Below are 17,184 nucleotides of genomic sequence, written 5' to 3' on the forward strand. Positions count from 1 at the left end.
CCGCCGCGTGTGCGCTGGGGAGGACGATGTCCACACTTGTGGTTCAGGAACGCCACCTCTGGCTAAACCTGGCCGATATGCGCGACGTTGACAAAGTTCGCTTTCTTGACTCGCCCATATCCCAGGCTGGCCTGTTCGGCGACACCGTCGGTGAATTCACCCAGGAATTCAAGGCGGTGAAAGAGCAGTCGGATGCGATGGGCAATGTCATCTATCGGCGTGGCCGTAAGCCCGCTCCGCCCGCCGAGCCATCCACCTCCGCTGTTCCTCGCCGAGGGCGCCCGCCAACGAGTGCTGCCCCGCCCCCGCCTGCGCCTCCGGCCAAGCGGGCGCGGCGTTCACCTCGAAAGCAGGCAGCCCCTCCTGCCCAGGGCGCCGTTAAGTCCGGTAAACGGACCGCGAAGCGTCCCTGAGACAGGCCATCCGGAGAAGAGGAAACTTGCTCTTTCCCCGCTGGAGGGCGGGGCCCCGATAACAACGGTACTTTTCAGTGCCACCAAAACATCAGTAAAAGAGCACTTTTTCCCTTCCCCGGATGTGACTGCACGAGTTCTGCCAGTCCGGGACGCGCTGCCTTCCGGCTCGCAGACTCTACGTGCTTCGCCAGTGGCTCACGAGCGCTGGGGGGACGGTCTCCCTTTCCTCAGCCCTCCAGCCCCCTCTCCGGAGTCAGGGTGCGGAGCCAGAGCGAATCGCTCTCCTCCAGCTCTTCCGCGGGACCCTCGTGCTTCCCGGATCAGCACACCCACTCCGCGCTGCCCCACCGCTGGTACGTCAGCGATTGTAGCGATGACTCCATTAGCGGGGGCTCTGCCTGCCTGGTTAGCGCGGGCCAGCCCCTCGCGGTGGCTCATACGCACAATCAGACTCGGTTACGCGATTCAGTTCGCGAAACGGCCCCCCAAGTTTACGGGCGTGTATTTCTCCAGGGTCAACCCCCTGTCCGCCCCTGTCTTGCGAGAGGAGATTGCTGCCCTCCTGGCGAAGGGTGCAATCGAGCCGGTTCCTCCAGCCGAGATGGAGAGTGGGTTTTACAGCCCATACTTCATCGTACCCAAAAAGAGCGGTGGGTCACGGCCAATCCTAGATCTGCGCGTTTTGAACCGCTGTCTGCACAAGCTGCCGTTCAGAATGCTCACGCAGAGGCGCATTCTCCAATGCGTTCGTCCTCGGGATTGGTTTGCAGCCATAGACCTGAAGGACGCGTATTTCCATGTCTCCATTCTTCCACGCCACCGCCAATTTCTGCGGTTTGCGTTCGAGGGTCGAGCGTGGCAGTACAAGGTCCTCCCCTTCGGGCTCTCTTTGTCTCCGCGGGTCTTCACCAAACTCGCGGAGGGTGCCCTAGCGCCCCTTCGGCTCGCGGGCATTCGCATACTCAATTGTCTCGACGACTGGCTGATTTTAGCCCACTCGCGGGAGCAATTGATTATGCACAGGGACAAGGTGCTTCGGCATCTCCGCCTACTGGGGCTTCAGGTCAACCGAGAAAAGAGCAAACTCGCCCCCGTGCAGAGGATTTCTTTTCTCGGGATGGAGCTGGACTCGATCACCATGGTAGCGCACCTCTCCGAGGAACGCGCTCGCCTGTTGCTGAACTGTCTGAGGGAGCTCGACAGCAAACTAGTGGTCCCACTGAAGTTCTTTCAGAGGCTCCTGGGGCATATGGCATCCGCAGCCGCCGTCACGCCGCTCGGGTTGCTCCATATGAGACCACTTCAGCACTGGCTTCACGATCGGGTCCCCAGACGCGCATGGCACGCGGGCACACACCGGGTCTCGGTTACTACGCTGTGTCGCCGCGCCCTCAGCCCTTGGAACGACCCCTCGTTCCTACAGGCCGGTGTGCCTCTAGGACAGGCGTCCAGCCATGTTGTTGTTTCAACAGACGCTTCCAACACGGGTTGGGGGGCCGTGTGTCGCGGGCATGCAGCTGCGGGCCTCTGGAAGGGTGCCCAGCTGCATTGGCATATCAATCGCCTAGAGCTGTTGGCAGTGTTCCTCGCTCTCCACCGCTTTTTACCGGTGCTGGAGCGGCAACACGTGCTGGTCAGGACGGACAGTATGGCGGCGGCGGCGTATATCAACCGCATGGGGGGTATGCGCTCTCGCCGCATGTCTCAGCTCGCCCGCCGTCTGCTCCTCTGGAGTCACCCGCGGCTGAAATCGCTGCGCGCCATTCACGTCCCAGGCACGCTCAATCGTGCAGCCGATGCGCTCTCACGACAGCTGTTACGCCCTGGAGAATGGAGACTCCACCCCGAGTCTGTTCAGCTGATATGGGCGCGATTCGGGGAGGCCCAGATCGATCTGTTTGCTTCCCCCGAGAACGCTCACTGCCAGTTGTTTTTTTCCCTGACCGAGGGCTCTCTCGGCACGGATGCACTGGCCCACAGCTGGCCTCGGGGCATGCGCAAGTATGCGTTTCCCCCAGTGAGCCTGCTCGCGCAGTTTCTGTGCAAGGTCAGGGAGGACGAGGAACAGGTTCTGCTAGTTGCGCCCCTTTGGCCCAACCGGACCTGGATATCAGAGCTCTCACTCCTCGCGACGGCCCTCCCCTGGCGGATCCCTTTGAGAGAGGACCTACTCTCTCAGGGACAGGGCACCATCTGGCACCCTCGCCCCGATCTTTGGAACCTCCACGTGTGGTCCCTAGACGCGAGGAAGACTTAGGTAACCTACCGACTGCGGTGGTTAATACCATCACTCAGGCTAGAGCCCCCTCCACGAGGCGCGCCTACGCCCTGAAGTGGAGTCTATTCACTGAATGGTGCGTCTCTCGCAGAGAAGACCCCCGAAATTGCCAGATTAGTGTTGTGCTCTCTTTCCTTCAAGAGAAGTTGGACAGCAGGCTGTCGCCCTCCACTCTCAAGGTTTACGTGGCCGCCATCTCCGCTTATCATAGCGCGGTAGCTGGCGGCACCGTGGGAAAGCATAACCTGGTCATCCAGTTCCTTAGGGGTGCTAGGCGAATTAATCCATCTCGCCCCCCTCTCATGCCCTCTTGGGATCTCGCCCTCGTTCTCACGAGTCTGCGATCCGATCCCTTTGAGCCACTCGAATCAGTATCTCTAAGATTTCTGTCCCTGAAGACAGCTCTGCTGGTTGCGTTGGCCTCCATCAAGAGGGTCGGGGACCTGGAGGCATTTTCGGTCAGTGACTCGTGCCTGGAATTCGGATCGGATTACTCTCACGTCATCCTGAGACCCCGCCCCGGTTATGTGCCCAAGGTTCCTACCACCCCCTTTAGAGATCAGGTAGTGAACCTGCAAGCGCTGCCCCCGGAGGAGGCAGACCCAGCCCTTTCTTTAATTGTCCAGTTCGCGCTCTGCGCATTTATGTGGACCGTACTCAGAATTTTAGATCATCTGAGCAGCTCTTTGTCTGTTATGGCGGTCGGCAGCAGGGAAGTGCCGTATCAAAACAAAGATTATCCCACTGGATTGTGGATGCCATTTCACTCGCTTATTCGAGTCGAGGTCAGCCGTGTCCCCCGGGAGTTCGTGCACACTCCACTCGGAGCGTTGCATCCTCTTGGGCGCGTGCACGCGGCGCCTCTCTAACAGACATCTGTAGAGCTGCGGGCTGGGCGACACCCAACACATTTGCAAGGTTTTACAATCTGCGAGTGGAGCCGGTTTCCTCAAGGGTATTAGGTAACCCTTTGGTGATTGAGGAGACAACTCGGTAGGGTGTTGAAACACGCTTGCGGCGCCATTCTCCCTAACACGGAGGTACGTGCGCCTTTTTTATCTGTCAGTAAAGTTCCCCGTCAGGTGAGCCCTGCAGATTCCTCCGTGGCCCCCAGCACTGACTCAGCGGAGGAGTCACTTGCTGGCCCACTACGTTGTAGGTCTGCCCGCTGGTCAGCCCGCGTTTTGGGTATAGGTGCCTGCTATGCGTGATCCCCACTAGGCGATCTCATATGCTTATTCCGCCACGGTTAAGTCCCCCCCCTGGGTGGACCCGTGTCTTCCCTCTCCGCTAACCACTCTTTTGCTATGCGTACTCCCCTTTTAGGGCTAGTCCATAGGTAAATTCTGCCATCTATCCCCCCCTTGGGTAACGGATGGCCTCCGCAGCGTCCTCCCTATCGGGATTGCACGCTTCCCAACGTACTGTCGTATTTCCTAGAATTATCTAGATGCTCACGACTTCCCAAAAATATATCTAAATCCGTAAAACTTCTGTTGAAGTAGGATAAATTAGGGCCAGGGACACGTTGGAGGACCGCGCCCCCCATGATGTGGGTGCGTCACGCTTGCTTGACTATCTCCTCATCGGGGGTGTTGGTAAGGTGCAGTCATTATGGCGCTTTCCATATTCTCCCATTCATGGCACTGAAGTTCCCCAACCGAAGGGGAACGTTCGAGGTTACAGAAGTAACCCTTCGTTCCCCGAGGAGGGGAACGGAAGTGCCATATTCCGTCGCCATAATGACTGTCCCTTAGCTGTTTGAAAGTCTCTTCAGCTTAAAAGGATGGCGTTTGCTGGCTTCAGGTGTGCTTATATGCTGAGATAATTGCAGATGTCGCACACCTGCGCAAGCTTACGCTGCCAATTAATTTCATTCATTGGCCCGTTCAATACTCTCCAGATAAGCGGCTTCTGATCCGAATCCTCCCATTCATGGCACTTCCGTTCCCCTCCTCGGGGAACGAAGGGTTACTTCTGTAACCTCGAACGATCTTGTATCCCTCTTAATGCTCATGGACCAGACGGGGGCTTTGGGCTAATCTATCTCCGAGCTCAGGGTTCTCTCCTGGGACAGCATGCCAAACCTGTTAACATAGTCAAGCATTATCTCGAAAGTATAGTATTAGCCTGAATAACCGTAAGCTAAATAGCCAGGTCTGTCACGTTTTTGAGTCCTTTTAAAACATTTCCGTTGTGTTCCGGGCTATTGGCATGTGTCTTGTGAGAAAATGCAGCATTTTTTTTTTAAGTGTTTGCATTGGGATGATTTGCAACCTAAATGCTGCCAATCTGATCATGATCAGGATTAATTCGCCAACTGTCATGTTCACCAGCGAACAACCACCAGATGTCGCTGGTAAACATTCACACACAAACATGCACACTCATTGAACTACATATCTGCCATGTTATTGACTACAACACCCAGTCATGCCACACACACAACCGGTTCCAGATCCACACTGATTGCACTCTCACAGCTGAAGCCACTCACACAATGATTATTTGGACTATTTATACCCCTTTGTTCCACACACATGTTGCCGAGTCTTGTTTATCTGTAAGGTAACATTACAACGCGTTATCCTGGTCTTGTTTTCCCGTGTTTTGATCTTAGCCTTGTTTATCCAGTTCTCCTGTTTAGCCGCCTGCCTTCTGACCTCTCGCCTGTGTTTGACTATGATTCTGGACTGCCTGTATATACCTGTTTACACCTGTATTGACCATTGCTTGCCTGACTACTATTAAACCTGCATTTGGATCCTACCTTCTGTTGTTGGTGTCACTCCCCGTAGTTACATCAACGTTCTTGTAATTGCATGTGTGTTCATTAACTGCAGAATGTTAAGGTCTCTCTGTGACCATATACTGGCCCCTTTTGCAGCAGTTTCAAAGTATGACATGTTTAATAAGTGATGTTAAAAACCCAACTAAACTTAACCTTACTTATTCAGAGCTTAACCCTAGGCCCTTATTCAGTATTCTCAGGTGCCCTTTAAACTACTGTAGTCAACATTTTAAGTGGATCAAAAACCTTTCATCAAAACATTTGATTAATTTCAAATGTTTACTACTGTAGAGCATTCTGGTTGTAATAAGAAGATTTGTAATAAAATATTTGTTATAAACCTGGCACTAACACTAAACATCAACAGACTAAAATGCAAACTGGAATAGGATGGAAAACTGAATGGAGTCAAAATATGCACATGAGCAGGGTGTGAATGATTATCTAGAGTGTATTTTAGGTTGTATAATGTGGTCGCAAAGCAATAAAAATGACCAAAATTCTGTTTATAAAATAAAAAAAAAAAATAAATTAATAAATTAACACACACACTAGTCTATATGGCACTTTAATATTAGACCACTAATGCAGTTGAAGGAGTGAGGGAATTCACACAATGAGTGATCCAAAAACTGCCACCTTTTGCATAGCTATTTAATAATCATGTGAAACCTGGCAACCTGCAGCTTCAGTAGTAAAGAAATAGCTCATGCATGGAAACGCGCATGCATAAACTATTTAATGATGGAAATATCAAAACCAGGGTAAGATTTGTACATTTCCATTAAGATCCAATATTTAGCCTCTGAAATTGATTTCCAGTCTGTTTGTTTGTTTATTTATTTATTTAATTATTTATAGTGTAGTACTGAAGACACTTTTCATTAATATTAGTTTGCTAATTGTTTCTTTAATCGCAATAACATTTTTTTTTAATGGCAGAGGAGAATCTTCGGACTCCTTATTTTGATTTTGTGGTGTTTTTTGTTCATTTTTATGACATGTTTGCCACCAGCCCCTGTTAATTTCCCAAATTTTTTTGTTTCAGTATTTTAGGCAATTGAGAGCTCATTTTGGCAGAAGGTTCATTGGTATCATTGGTAATTCATCCCTCTACACATTTCTCATCCAGACAGAGGGAGATCAGTGACAATACAGCTAGAAGAATGGTGAAATGCTCCAGATAAACAACCTAAAGAGCATATTGGCTGTCAGCCATATGTTAAGGCAGCTTTATGCAGTGTTAATGAGCAGAAGGACATTTGCCGTGGTGTTAACAATTAACCACACGTAGGAAAGTTTGTTAAGTATGTTGCTTCTCAGCGGAAATCTCTCTCTTTACTCTCACGAAGAATGGGAAATCTGTCTTGACCTTGAACGGGTATTGTGACTTGTGACCACAGTAGCATGGTGAATTGGATAAACTAAATCGGTCCTAGTGTTTGAGTGCATGTGTGAATGCCAGAGTGTATGGGTGTTTCTCAGTACTGGGTTGTGGCTGGAAGGACATCCACTGCGTAACTCGTATGCTGGAATAGTTGGCAGTTCATTTCGCTGTGGCGGCCTCTTATAAAGAGCCTAAGCTAAAGGAAAATTAATACATTTATTTATTTTCTCATTAATGTATTTATAAAGGGCGAAGAAGGAATGAAAATGAACAAGATGTCTATTTGCTTGATCACACACTCGACTATTTGCAGCGATTTTAAATTATACAGGCACCCTCTGCAATTTATTCACAAATAAACAAGCTGCATACATTAACAGTTACTGATTTAATTTAGATTGTATTATTTTGAAATATGATGTAAAAGCACAATAGTCTGATCTTAGCTTTGTATTTATTAGGCTACAAAAACAACAAAAATACAAAAAAGCAAGGCTGCTTGACACAAAAACAGTATGCTGAATGAAAAGTCACAGTCCCTTTCTGCATTCAGCTGGTATGTACAGAATGTCAGAAATGCATTGTATTAGGGCTGCATGATATAGGAAAAATATAACATTGCGATTTTTTTAAATTCCGCAATATACAGTTAAAGTCAGAATTATTAGCCCTTCTTTTTATCAACCCAAAAATGTCTGTTTAACACAGAGAAGATTTTGTCAACTCATTTCTAATCATAATAGTTTTATTAATAGTTTAGTTTAATTTATATATTTATATAACAAATTTTTACAACACAACGTTGCCCAAAGTGCTGAACACAATCAATACTAAAAATAAAATCTACATCACATACATAACAATTAAAACATAAGGCAAACCCCTCAACATTAAAAAGGCTCAAATACTAAAGAACAAAGATGGCGTTTCAAATGCTTTTTAAAAACAGGTAGAGTTGGAGGATGTCTGATGTGGGGTGGAAGCCCGTTCCAGAGTTTTGGGGCGACAACAGCAAACGCCCGATCCCCACTTCGCTAACACCGGGACCTTGGTATAGATAGAATAAATTCATCAGAAGACCTCAGTGACCTACCAGGATTGTATACATGTAGCAGGTCTGATAAGTAAGATTGTGCCAGATTGTTTAAGGATTTAAAAACAAAGATTAATAGTTTAAAATCAATCCGTGACCTAACAGGCAGCCAGCCCAGAGAGGAAAGAACTGGGGATATGTGCTCAAACTTGCGAGTCCCTGTCAGAAGTCTCGCAACCCCATTTTGTACTAATTGCAATCAATTTAGGGCATTTTGACTAATACCCACATACAGGGAATTGCAATAGTCAAGTCTTCCCAAAATAAAAGCATGGATCACCTTCTTAAGGTCATTAAAAGAGAGAAACGACTTTACTTTTGCCACAAGTCGTAAATGGAAAAACTGGATTTAACATCTGTATTTACTTGTTTGTTAAATTAATGTAATAAAGATTATCGTAAATATTGTTTGACTTGATATTTTTCAAGACACTTTTATACAGCCTAAAGTAACATATAAAGGCTTAACTGAGTTGATTAGGTTAACTAGGCAGGTTTGAGTAATTGGGAAAGTTATTGTATAACGATGGTTTGTTCTGTAGACTATTGAAAAATATATAGCTTAAAGGTGCTAATAATTTTGACCTTAAAATGTAATTTTATTTATTTATTTTTTACTTAGCCGAAATAAAACAAATAAGACTTTCTCCAGAAGAAGAAAATATTATCAGACAAACTATTATCTAAATATCATCTCAACATAATTTGGGAAATATTTAAAAAATAAAACAAAAATCAAAACGAGGGCTAATAATTCTGACTTCAACTGTATATTGCAGGGGTGGCCAACCCTGTTCCTGGAGAGCCACCTTCCTGCAGATTTCAGTTGCTATCCATATTAAACACACCTGCCTGTAATTATCATGTGGTTTTCAGGTCCTAATTAATTGGTTCAGGTGTGTTTGATATGAGTAGCACCTGAAATCTGCAGGAAGGTGGCTCTTCAGGAACAGGGTTGGCCACCCCTGGTATATTGTGATTTGAATACAATTTCACTAGATTTGTTGAGTAGGAGGAATTTATAATTTTAGATTGATTGGGAAGATTTTGTTGTACTTCAGTAATTAAATGTAAAACAATACTGCATAGTCTTCATTTTATAAACAATTGAATAAAATCAATTGTTCTTAATGTGTCGGAGTTACAAACTGTGCAATTTCTCAGGCCTGGCTGCTTTTAAAACCTCTCACACAGTCACAGGGCTCAAAAAATTATAATCCATACTCAACATTGCATATAGTCGCGATGTGTCTATTGCGAATGATCACATTGCGATATTGATGCTGAAATGATATATTGTGCAGCCCTATATTGTATAACCTTTTAGCTTCTTTATAATGCTTTAGTCAGGTTGTACACATGCCTGTTGTGTTTATTTCACTTATATTGCTTTACATAATACAATATAAATTGTTTCTTTCTTTTGACAGTCTGAACATTAATGATCTAAGGAAATATTTGACGTTTTGTCAGTTTAATGGAGTTACGTTTGCTTGCAGAACGTATTTTGGGTATATGTGTTTGCGTTTGTTTGTATGTGGGTGTGTCGTTTCATGCGTGTGTTACAGGTATGAACGTCTTTTTGTTTTTTATAACAAATGCAGAAATATACAGTACTGTACACAAAAATACATGCCAGAGTGTATATAAAAAACATTCAGTAATTGAAAATCTTATATTCCTTAAGAATAAGTCTTTATTGCTTTTTTATTAACAATGTTCTCCAAACTTGTGCATTAGTCCTTAGTCTTTTGTAGAAAATGAACAAAATTTGGCCTTGATCCAGTCCATTTTTTATGTATATGAAACTTTACCATAATAATAAAAAGTTGTATTAGAAAGGTATTTTTTTTTACATGTATTAACATAATAAATGCAAATATATATATTTTTAAAAAACTTAAATACAATATTTGTGGTATGAGCGTCTTTGGAGGATCCGCATTTCATGTTGATGACGTTGGCCGCTGTTGCTGGGTTTGCCCCACCAATTGCTGGTCAGCATACCATTTAAAAGCCTAGTACAAACTGCAATGGCAAACTCTCTCTCTCTCTATCTCTTTTCATCTCCTGCTCCTTCTCGCTCTTTCTCTTTCTGTGGGTCTCTGTGCGGACAGTCTCTCTTGTGAGGGCTAGTCGGAGAGAATGTGTTTAGCTTGTGTTTAATGCTCTTGTCTAAAGTTTTGAGATCTGAAATTGCAATGTGTTTGCATGTGAACTCGTCCAGTTAACTGATATGTTTGAGTGAAGTGAGTCGCACGATATACATATACAACACCGAGATTCATTTTTGTATTAGTTCATTAGGTTCAGGAGAACTCGCTGCTTTGTGTATGTTTTAATTTTTAGTTAGCGTAGTTAAAACGTTTGGTACGATGAAGATGTTTCTTTTCATGCCTTTTTTTCATATTGAGTTTAGTTCGCTTAGTATGGTTAGTGGGTTTTGTTATATTTATTCATTTGATTTAAGCACCTCTATTTACCTCCTCTCAACAGGTAAATTAATCTTTACTTATTGTAAATATTTTTCTTTTAGTGTACAATATATTTTCACTGGTTTCACTGGAAGTGTGGGCAATAAAAAGTTGCAGTGATATTTGGTTTACAGTCTTTTCTCTCTCCATCCACTTGTCACACACACTAAACTATTATATGTTATGTCAAATACCCTTAGTTAATATTAGCATCTAAATAAGCAATATCACACGAGAAGCAGTGCGATATGGCTGTATATCAGCACTGGTGGGAGGCGTGCGTTGAATATACAGCCATATCGCACTGCTACGAGTGTGATATTGCATTTATTCAACAGTTTGACGGCATAATTGTGTATATAAAAACAAAATCAAACATGGAGAGTCTCAAAAACCCTTTCGTATGAGGAACTACTTTCTTCCGCGTTGGATTCAAATCATAAGCTGACAGTTAAACAGCAGAGCAAGCATCTTTTAAACTTTAGATCTGTAGTGTCTGCTTTTTGCTGGCTGTATGTGGGCGGAGTAATACACAAAGGGTAAAGAGGCTGTACGGGTGCTGATATTACTTAAATAATGGCTATCAGCCAATCAGATTCGAGAACCAGACAGAACTGTTGTATAAAAAGACGCAACAAATGGCTAATTCAATGTCAGTTAAACATGAATGTATGATTTTTAAAAGGAAACATTGGATGAGCAAATCATACTAAATTGTGCAAATGAGATTGTACAAATTCATACTAATTAGCCACTACATCAAAACAAACTGGCATTGGACAATTCAATAGCTATTTTTCCATCCAAAAATGTAAATTAACTTTATGCGCAAAACTGTATTATCGCATGAAAGATGTGCCAATAAAGCAGCGTTTCCGTCCAACAAGCCAAAGCGAGCAAATTATCACTTCCTGATTGACTGGCGCCAAATATCAACAGTAAAAACTGAATTTGCTGCAGTAGGAGAAGCTGCGTCAATCTTTTCTTCATTTAATAAATGACTTGCGCCTCAGAAGGCAATCCTGACATGCAATGAACGCGCGATGGCGTTTAAAGGTGTCAGATGCGGAGCACAGACGCTCTTGATTCTGGAGGTCATTAATAATATAATAACATCAATACTGTAACGGTAAAGGCATTTTAACATTTCAGATGTTTTACAGTGTGCTCAGCCTGCTGGTTTGTCCATTCACACACATTTTCATCATCACATGATCTCATTAATTTTCTTGTCGGCTTAGTCCCTTTATTAATCCGGGGTCGCCACAGCGGAATGAACCGCCAACTTATCCAGCAAGTTTTTTAAGCAGCGGATGCCCTTCCAGCCGCAACCCATCTCTGGGAAACATCCACACACACATTCACACTCATACACTGCGGACAATTTAGCCTACCCAGCTCACCTGTACCACATGTCTTTGGACTGTGGGGGAAACCGGAGCACCCGGAGGAAACCCACATGAAGGCAGGGAGAACATGCAAACTCCACAAAGAAACGTCAACTCAGCCGCGGTTCGAATCAGCGACCCTGCGACCTTCTTACTGTGAGGCGACAGCACTACCTACTGCGCCACTGCCTCGCCCCCATCATATGATCTTTTATCACAAAATCACAAGTGTTTCCATCGTAGTTTGTGCATCTTTTCTTATCGAATAAAAAGTTTATCCTACTCAGTTGTGCGCATAGGTTTATGCACATTTTCAAAATTTATGCGCATCATGGCTTTTCCATCAACCGTTTTTTTATGCGCATATCCAAAATGCACATAAAAATAGGTGGATGGAAACATAGCTACTGTTTATTGCTTATTTCTTCTCTGGTTTTCTTAATATCTCTTTCGGGGCTGATGTCTCTTTCTCTTTATGCCAAGCTGTTCTGTTCCTGTTGAAATGTTGACCCTCCCGTATTATTGTTCTGTATTTTATTCTGTCAGTCTGCTCTGTGCCTGTCAAATCACTGCTGAATCACTGGACACTGTTGACTCGCCTGTTAGTGGAGTGGAAGTTTAATGTGAAAAGCAAAGCTACAGTTAAACTCATCATGCAAGACAAAAAGCAGCCCATGTTCATTTCCCAAAGTTAATTGTCTTTTAATTGTTGATTGTCTCTTTTATGCTTTTGAGAGCTTATTTTGGCTGAAGGTTTCCCATTGATCACCTGTTGTCTAATCAGCTTCTCATGTGTTTAGTGTATATCATTGGTAATTCATCCCAGCACACAGAGGCAGATCTGAAACAATACAGCTAGAGGAATAGTGGTGTAATGCACCAGATAAACACAACCTAAAGAGCACATTGTCTGCGATGAGAACACTTATATACTGCCTTAATTCTTCATTTGCAGAGATTCAACACGAAACTGGAAATATTCCTCAGAGATTTTGGTCCATATTGACATGATAGCATCACACAGTTGCTGCAGATTTGACGGCTGCGCATCCAAGATGATGAATTTCCCATTTCACCACATCACAAAGGTGCTCTATTCAATTAAGGTCCGGTAACTGTGGAGGCCATTTGAGTACAGTGAACTCATTGTCATGGTCAAGAAACCAGTCTGAGATGATTTGTGCTTTATGATATGGTGCGTTATCCTGCTGGAAGTAGCCAACAGAAGATGGTGCACTGTGGTCATAAAGGGATGAACATGGTCAGCAACAATACTCAGGTAGGTCGTGGCGTTGATACAAGGCAGGATGGATCCATGCTTTCATGTTGTTAAAGCCAAATTCTGACCCTGCCATCTAAATGTTGCAGCAGAAATCGAGACTCATCAGATCAGGCAACGTTTTTCCAATTTTCTATTGTCCAATTTTGGTGAACCTGTGCAAATTGTAGCCTCAGTTTCCTGTTTTTAGCTGACAGGAGTGTCACCCCGTGTGATCTTCTGCTGCTGTAGCCCATCTGCCTCAAGGTTGGATGCTCTTCTGCATACTTTGGTTGTATCGAGTGGTTATTTGAAGTGCAGTATTTATAAGTGGCTAGCACTGTTGCCTCACAAGAACACCGCTGGTCCAGGCTTCTACCAGGCTGGTTGGCATTTCTGTGTGTTCTGTAAGTTTGCATGTTCTCCCAGTGTCCGCATGTGTTTCACCCGGTTTCCCCGGTTTCCTCCCACCGTCTAAAGACATACACCATAGCCAATCGACTAATCCAAATTATCATCTAAGATAAACCCTAGTTCACACTTCACACACGTCGACAAGCAGGGGAGTTCTCGAGACCTACCTCAAACGCCTCTCTCGCCCTTCTAACTGGAGAGAGCCCCGGGTTCAAGGAAATTATGAGCTTAGAGCTTTCTCCCAGGACAGCATGTTTACAATTACGCTTTATTGACCATCAGCTAAGCGTGAACTCTTGAATTACTGTGGCCTTTTAACCAGTCTGGCCTTTTTCCTCTGGCCTCTGGCATCAACAAGGCATTTGCGCCCACAGAACTGCCGGTCACTTGACATTTTCTCTTTTTTAGACCATTCTCCTTAAACCCCAGATTTGGTTGTGCATGAAAATCCCAGTAGATCAGCAGTTTCTGAAATCATTAGAGCAGCTTGTTTGACACAAACAAACAACTATGCCACATTTAAAGTCAACTTAAATCACCTTTCTTACCCATTCTGATGCTCGGCTTGAACTGCAGCAGATTGTCTTGATCGTGTCTACATGCCAAAATGCATTGAGTTGCTGCCATGTGATTGGCTGATTAGAAATTTGCATTAAAAGCAGTTGGGCAGGTGTACCTAAAAAAGTGGGCAGTGATGTTTATTTTAATAAATTAACATTTTGCTATCTGTCTGTTTGTCTATATATCTGTAAAAAAATTTAAAATAACGATCGTTAAATTCACCAGAAATTTAAATTTAAGGAAATTTCTGTAATTTAATGGCCGTAATTTTACTCTTTTTATTTTTTTATTTATTTATTTTTTTTCCAGCCACCCCAGCTTCCGGAAATAAACCGTAAAATTACGAACTTTTTTACAGTGTACTTATTATTTTTAAATAACAAGGGAAAGATACAATGCAACTGGCATAATTAAGCCCCTCAATATAGTTGCGAAACTCTCTTAGAAGTTCCAAGAATCTGATGTAATAATTAGATGTTTAAAAATATGAGCATCTCCAATGACAACCTCTTTGAAATCACAATAGATTAACTTCTGTTTGCTTTCATAGAGTCCAAGTGTCAGTGTTGCACTTCGGCACATAAAACGAGAATGAAACACACTCCCTGAGAAGAAAACCCCAGATCATCAACTGTGTTTCTCTATCTGTTGCTGACCTGGATGTGAGGTGTTGTTTTTACTGATTGTTTAATACATGATAGCATATTTGTGAGAGCACAATAACAGGGACAGTTAAAGGGATAGTGAGCGAAAAAATCGAACGTACTTACAACTTCAAACTGGTTGACGGTCGCAAACTGAAGACCAAGGTGCACTTTAGTTCATTTTTGAAGGGCACTTTTTATCCAAGAGAAAAAAGGGTATGTGCACTGCACAGGTTGAGCCCTATCTGTGCACATACCTGATACAAATGAAGTTAGAATTATAAGCCCACCTTTATATTTTATTTCCCCAATTTTTGATTAACTGAAAGAAGATTTTTCGACACATTTCTAAACACAACAGTTTCAATAACTCATTTCTAATCACTGATTTATTTTATCTTTGCCATGATGACAGTACATAATATTTGACTAGATATTTAAAAGATTTTTGTGGACTTGGAGAAGGCATTGGACCATGTTCCTGGTGGTATTCTGTGGAGGGTGCTCTGGGAGTATGGAGTCAGGATTTCATGTCTCTTGTTTGCAGACAATGTTGTTCTGTTGGCTTCCTCGAACATGGACCTTCAGCATGCATTTGGGCGGTTTGCTGTCGAGTGTGATGTGGCTGGGATGAGAATACGCACCTCCAAGTCCGAGGCCATGGTGCTTCACCAGAAAAAGGTGGTTTTTCATCTCCAGGTTGGAGGAAAGTCCTTGCCCCAAGTGGAGGAGTTTAAGTATCTTAGGGATTTGTTCACAAATGAGGAAAGGATGGAACATAAGATTGACAGGCTTCATTGAGAGGGATTGGTGCAGCGGCAGCAGTAATGCGGTCGATGTACCTGAGCTAAAATGCAAAGTTCTTGATTTACTGGTCAATCTATGTTCCCACTCTCACCTATGTGCATGAGCTTTGGGCATGACCAAAAGGACAAGATCTCAGATACAAGCAATCAAAATTAGTTGGCAGGGCGCACCCTTATAGGTAGGGTGAGGAACTCTGTTATCTGGGACAAGCTCAGAGTAGAGCCGCTGCTCCTCCACATTGAGAGAAGTCAGCTGTGGTGGCTTAAGCATCTGTCTCGGATGCCTCCTAGATGCCTACCTATAGGGAGGTGTTTCAGGCACGGTTTACCGTGAGCAAGCCTTGGGGAAAACCCAGGAGCCACTGGAGGGACTATGTCTCTTGGCTGGCCTGGGAACGCCTCGGGATCCCTCCAGAAGAGCTGGAGGAAGTGTCTCAGGAGAGGGAAGTCTTGGGTTCTGTCCTAAGACTGCTGACCCCACTACCCGGCCTAGAAAAAGCAGATGAAAATGAATGAATGAATACATTTTTCAAGATACTGGTATTCAGCTTAAAGTGACATTTAAAGGCCCAACTAGGTTAATTAGGCAAGTTAGTTTAATTAGGAAAGTCATTGTATAACGATAGTTTGTAGACAATAAAAAATTATATATATATATATATATATATATATACATACATACATATATATATACGTATATATATATATATATATATATACGTATATATATATATATATACGTATATATATATATATATATATATACGTATATACGTATATATATATATACATATATATATATATATATATATATATATATATATATATACGTATATATATATATATATATATATATATATATATATATATATATATATATATATATATACGTATATATATATATATATATATATATATATATATATATATATATATATATATATGTATATACACACATATATGTGTGTATACATACATGTGGAAAATATTTGAAAAAGAAAAAAAATCACAGGAAAGCTAATAATTTTGACGTTAATTATACTTAATTATATAAACATCCTTTTTTTTTTCAACAAGAAAAAAAAGAAACTCATTTTCGGGTAAAGTGTCCCTTTAACAGCAGCCTCTTTGAAATCACCATGTATTAACTTTCATTTGTTTCCATAGAGCCCAAGTGTCAGTGATGGTGAGAAAGAAAATGATTCACACTTGTTGAAGAGAAAATCACATTATTCTGTCTGACACATTACATATGTCTATCTATGGTTGACTTGGTGTAACACAAGCTACAGTTGAAGTCCCAATTATTAACTCTCCTGTGAATTTATTTATTTTCTTTTTTAAAAATATTTCCCAAATGATGTTTAACAGAGCAAGGCATTTTTCATATTATTTCTGATAATAGTTTTTCTTCTGGAGAAAGTCTTATTTGTTTTATTTAAAAATAAAGATTTATTAAGTATTTATATGTATTTTATAATTCTTAATATATTTATTTAAGAATAAAAACAGTTTTCATTTATTTTTAAACTATTGTAATGTCAATATTATTAGCCCTCTTATGCAATATTTTTTTTGATTGTCTACAGAACAAATCATTATTATACAGTGCATCTGGAAAGTATTCATAGTGCTTCACTTTTTCAACATTTTTATAGTATAGTCTTTATTCTA

At 42.6% G+C, this 17,184-nt stretch overlaps 2 long non-coding RNA genes across 6 annotated transcripts in view; one reads left to right on the top strand and one right to left on the bottom strand.

The window, feature by feature from the left end:
* The window catches only part of LOC141377601 (uncharacterized), a 273,462-nt gene that overhangs the window by 61,398 nt on the left and 194,880 nt on the right, over nucleotides 1–17,184 (top strand). Inside the window, exon 3 of one of the 5 annotated variants that reach the window (XR_015507914.1) lies at nucleotides 12,783–13,106. The exons of the other annotated variants lie outside the window; for them this stretch is intronic. This is a non-coding gene — a long non-coding RNA (uncharacterized LOC141377601). The remainder of the gene's footprint in view (nucleotides 1–12,782; nucleotides 13,107–17,184) is intronic. 5 annotated transcript variants of the gene reach the window in all.
* Nucleotides 1–17,184, bottom strand: part of LOC147840916 (uncharacterized) — a 639,653-nt gene that overhangs the window by 11,517 nt on the left and 610,952 nt on the right. The gene's annotated exons all lie outside the window — the stretch shown is intronic.

Source organism: Danio rerio, chromosome 14 (genome assembly GCF_052040795.2).
Source record: "Danio rerio strain M-AB ecotype USA chromosome 14, GRCz13ab, whole genome shotgun sequence".
NCBI classification, from domain to species: Eukaryota; Metazoa; Chordata; class Actinopteri; order Cypriniformes; family Danionidae; genus Danio; species Danio rerio.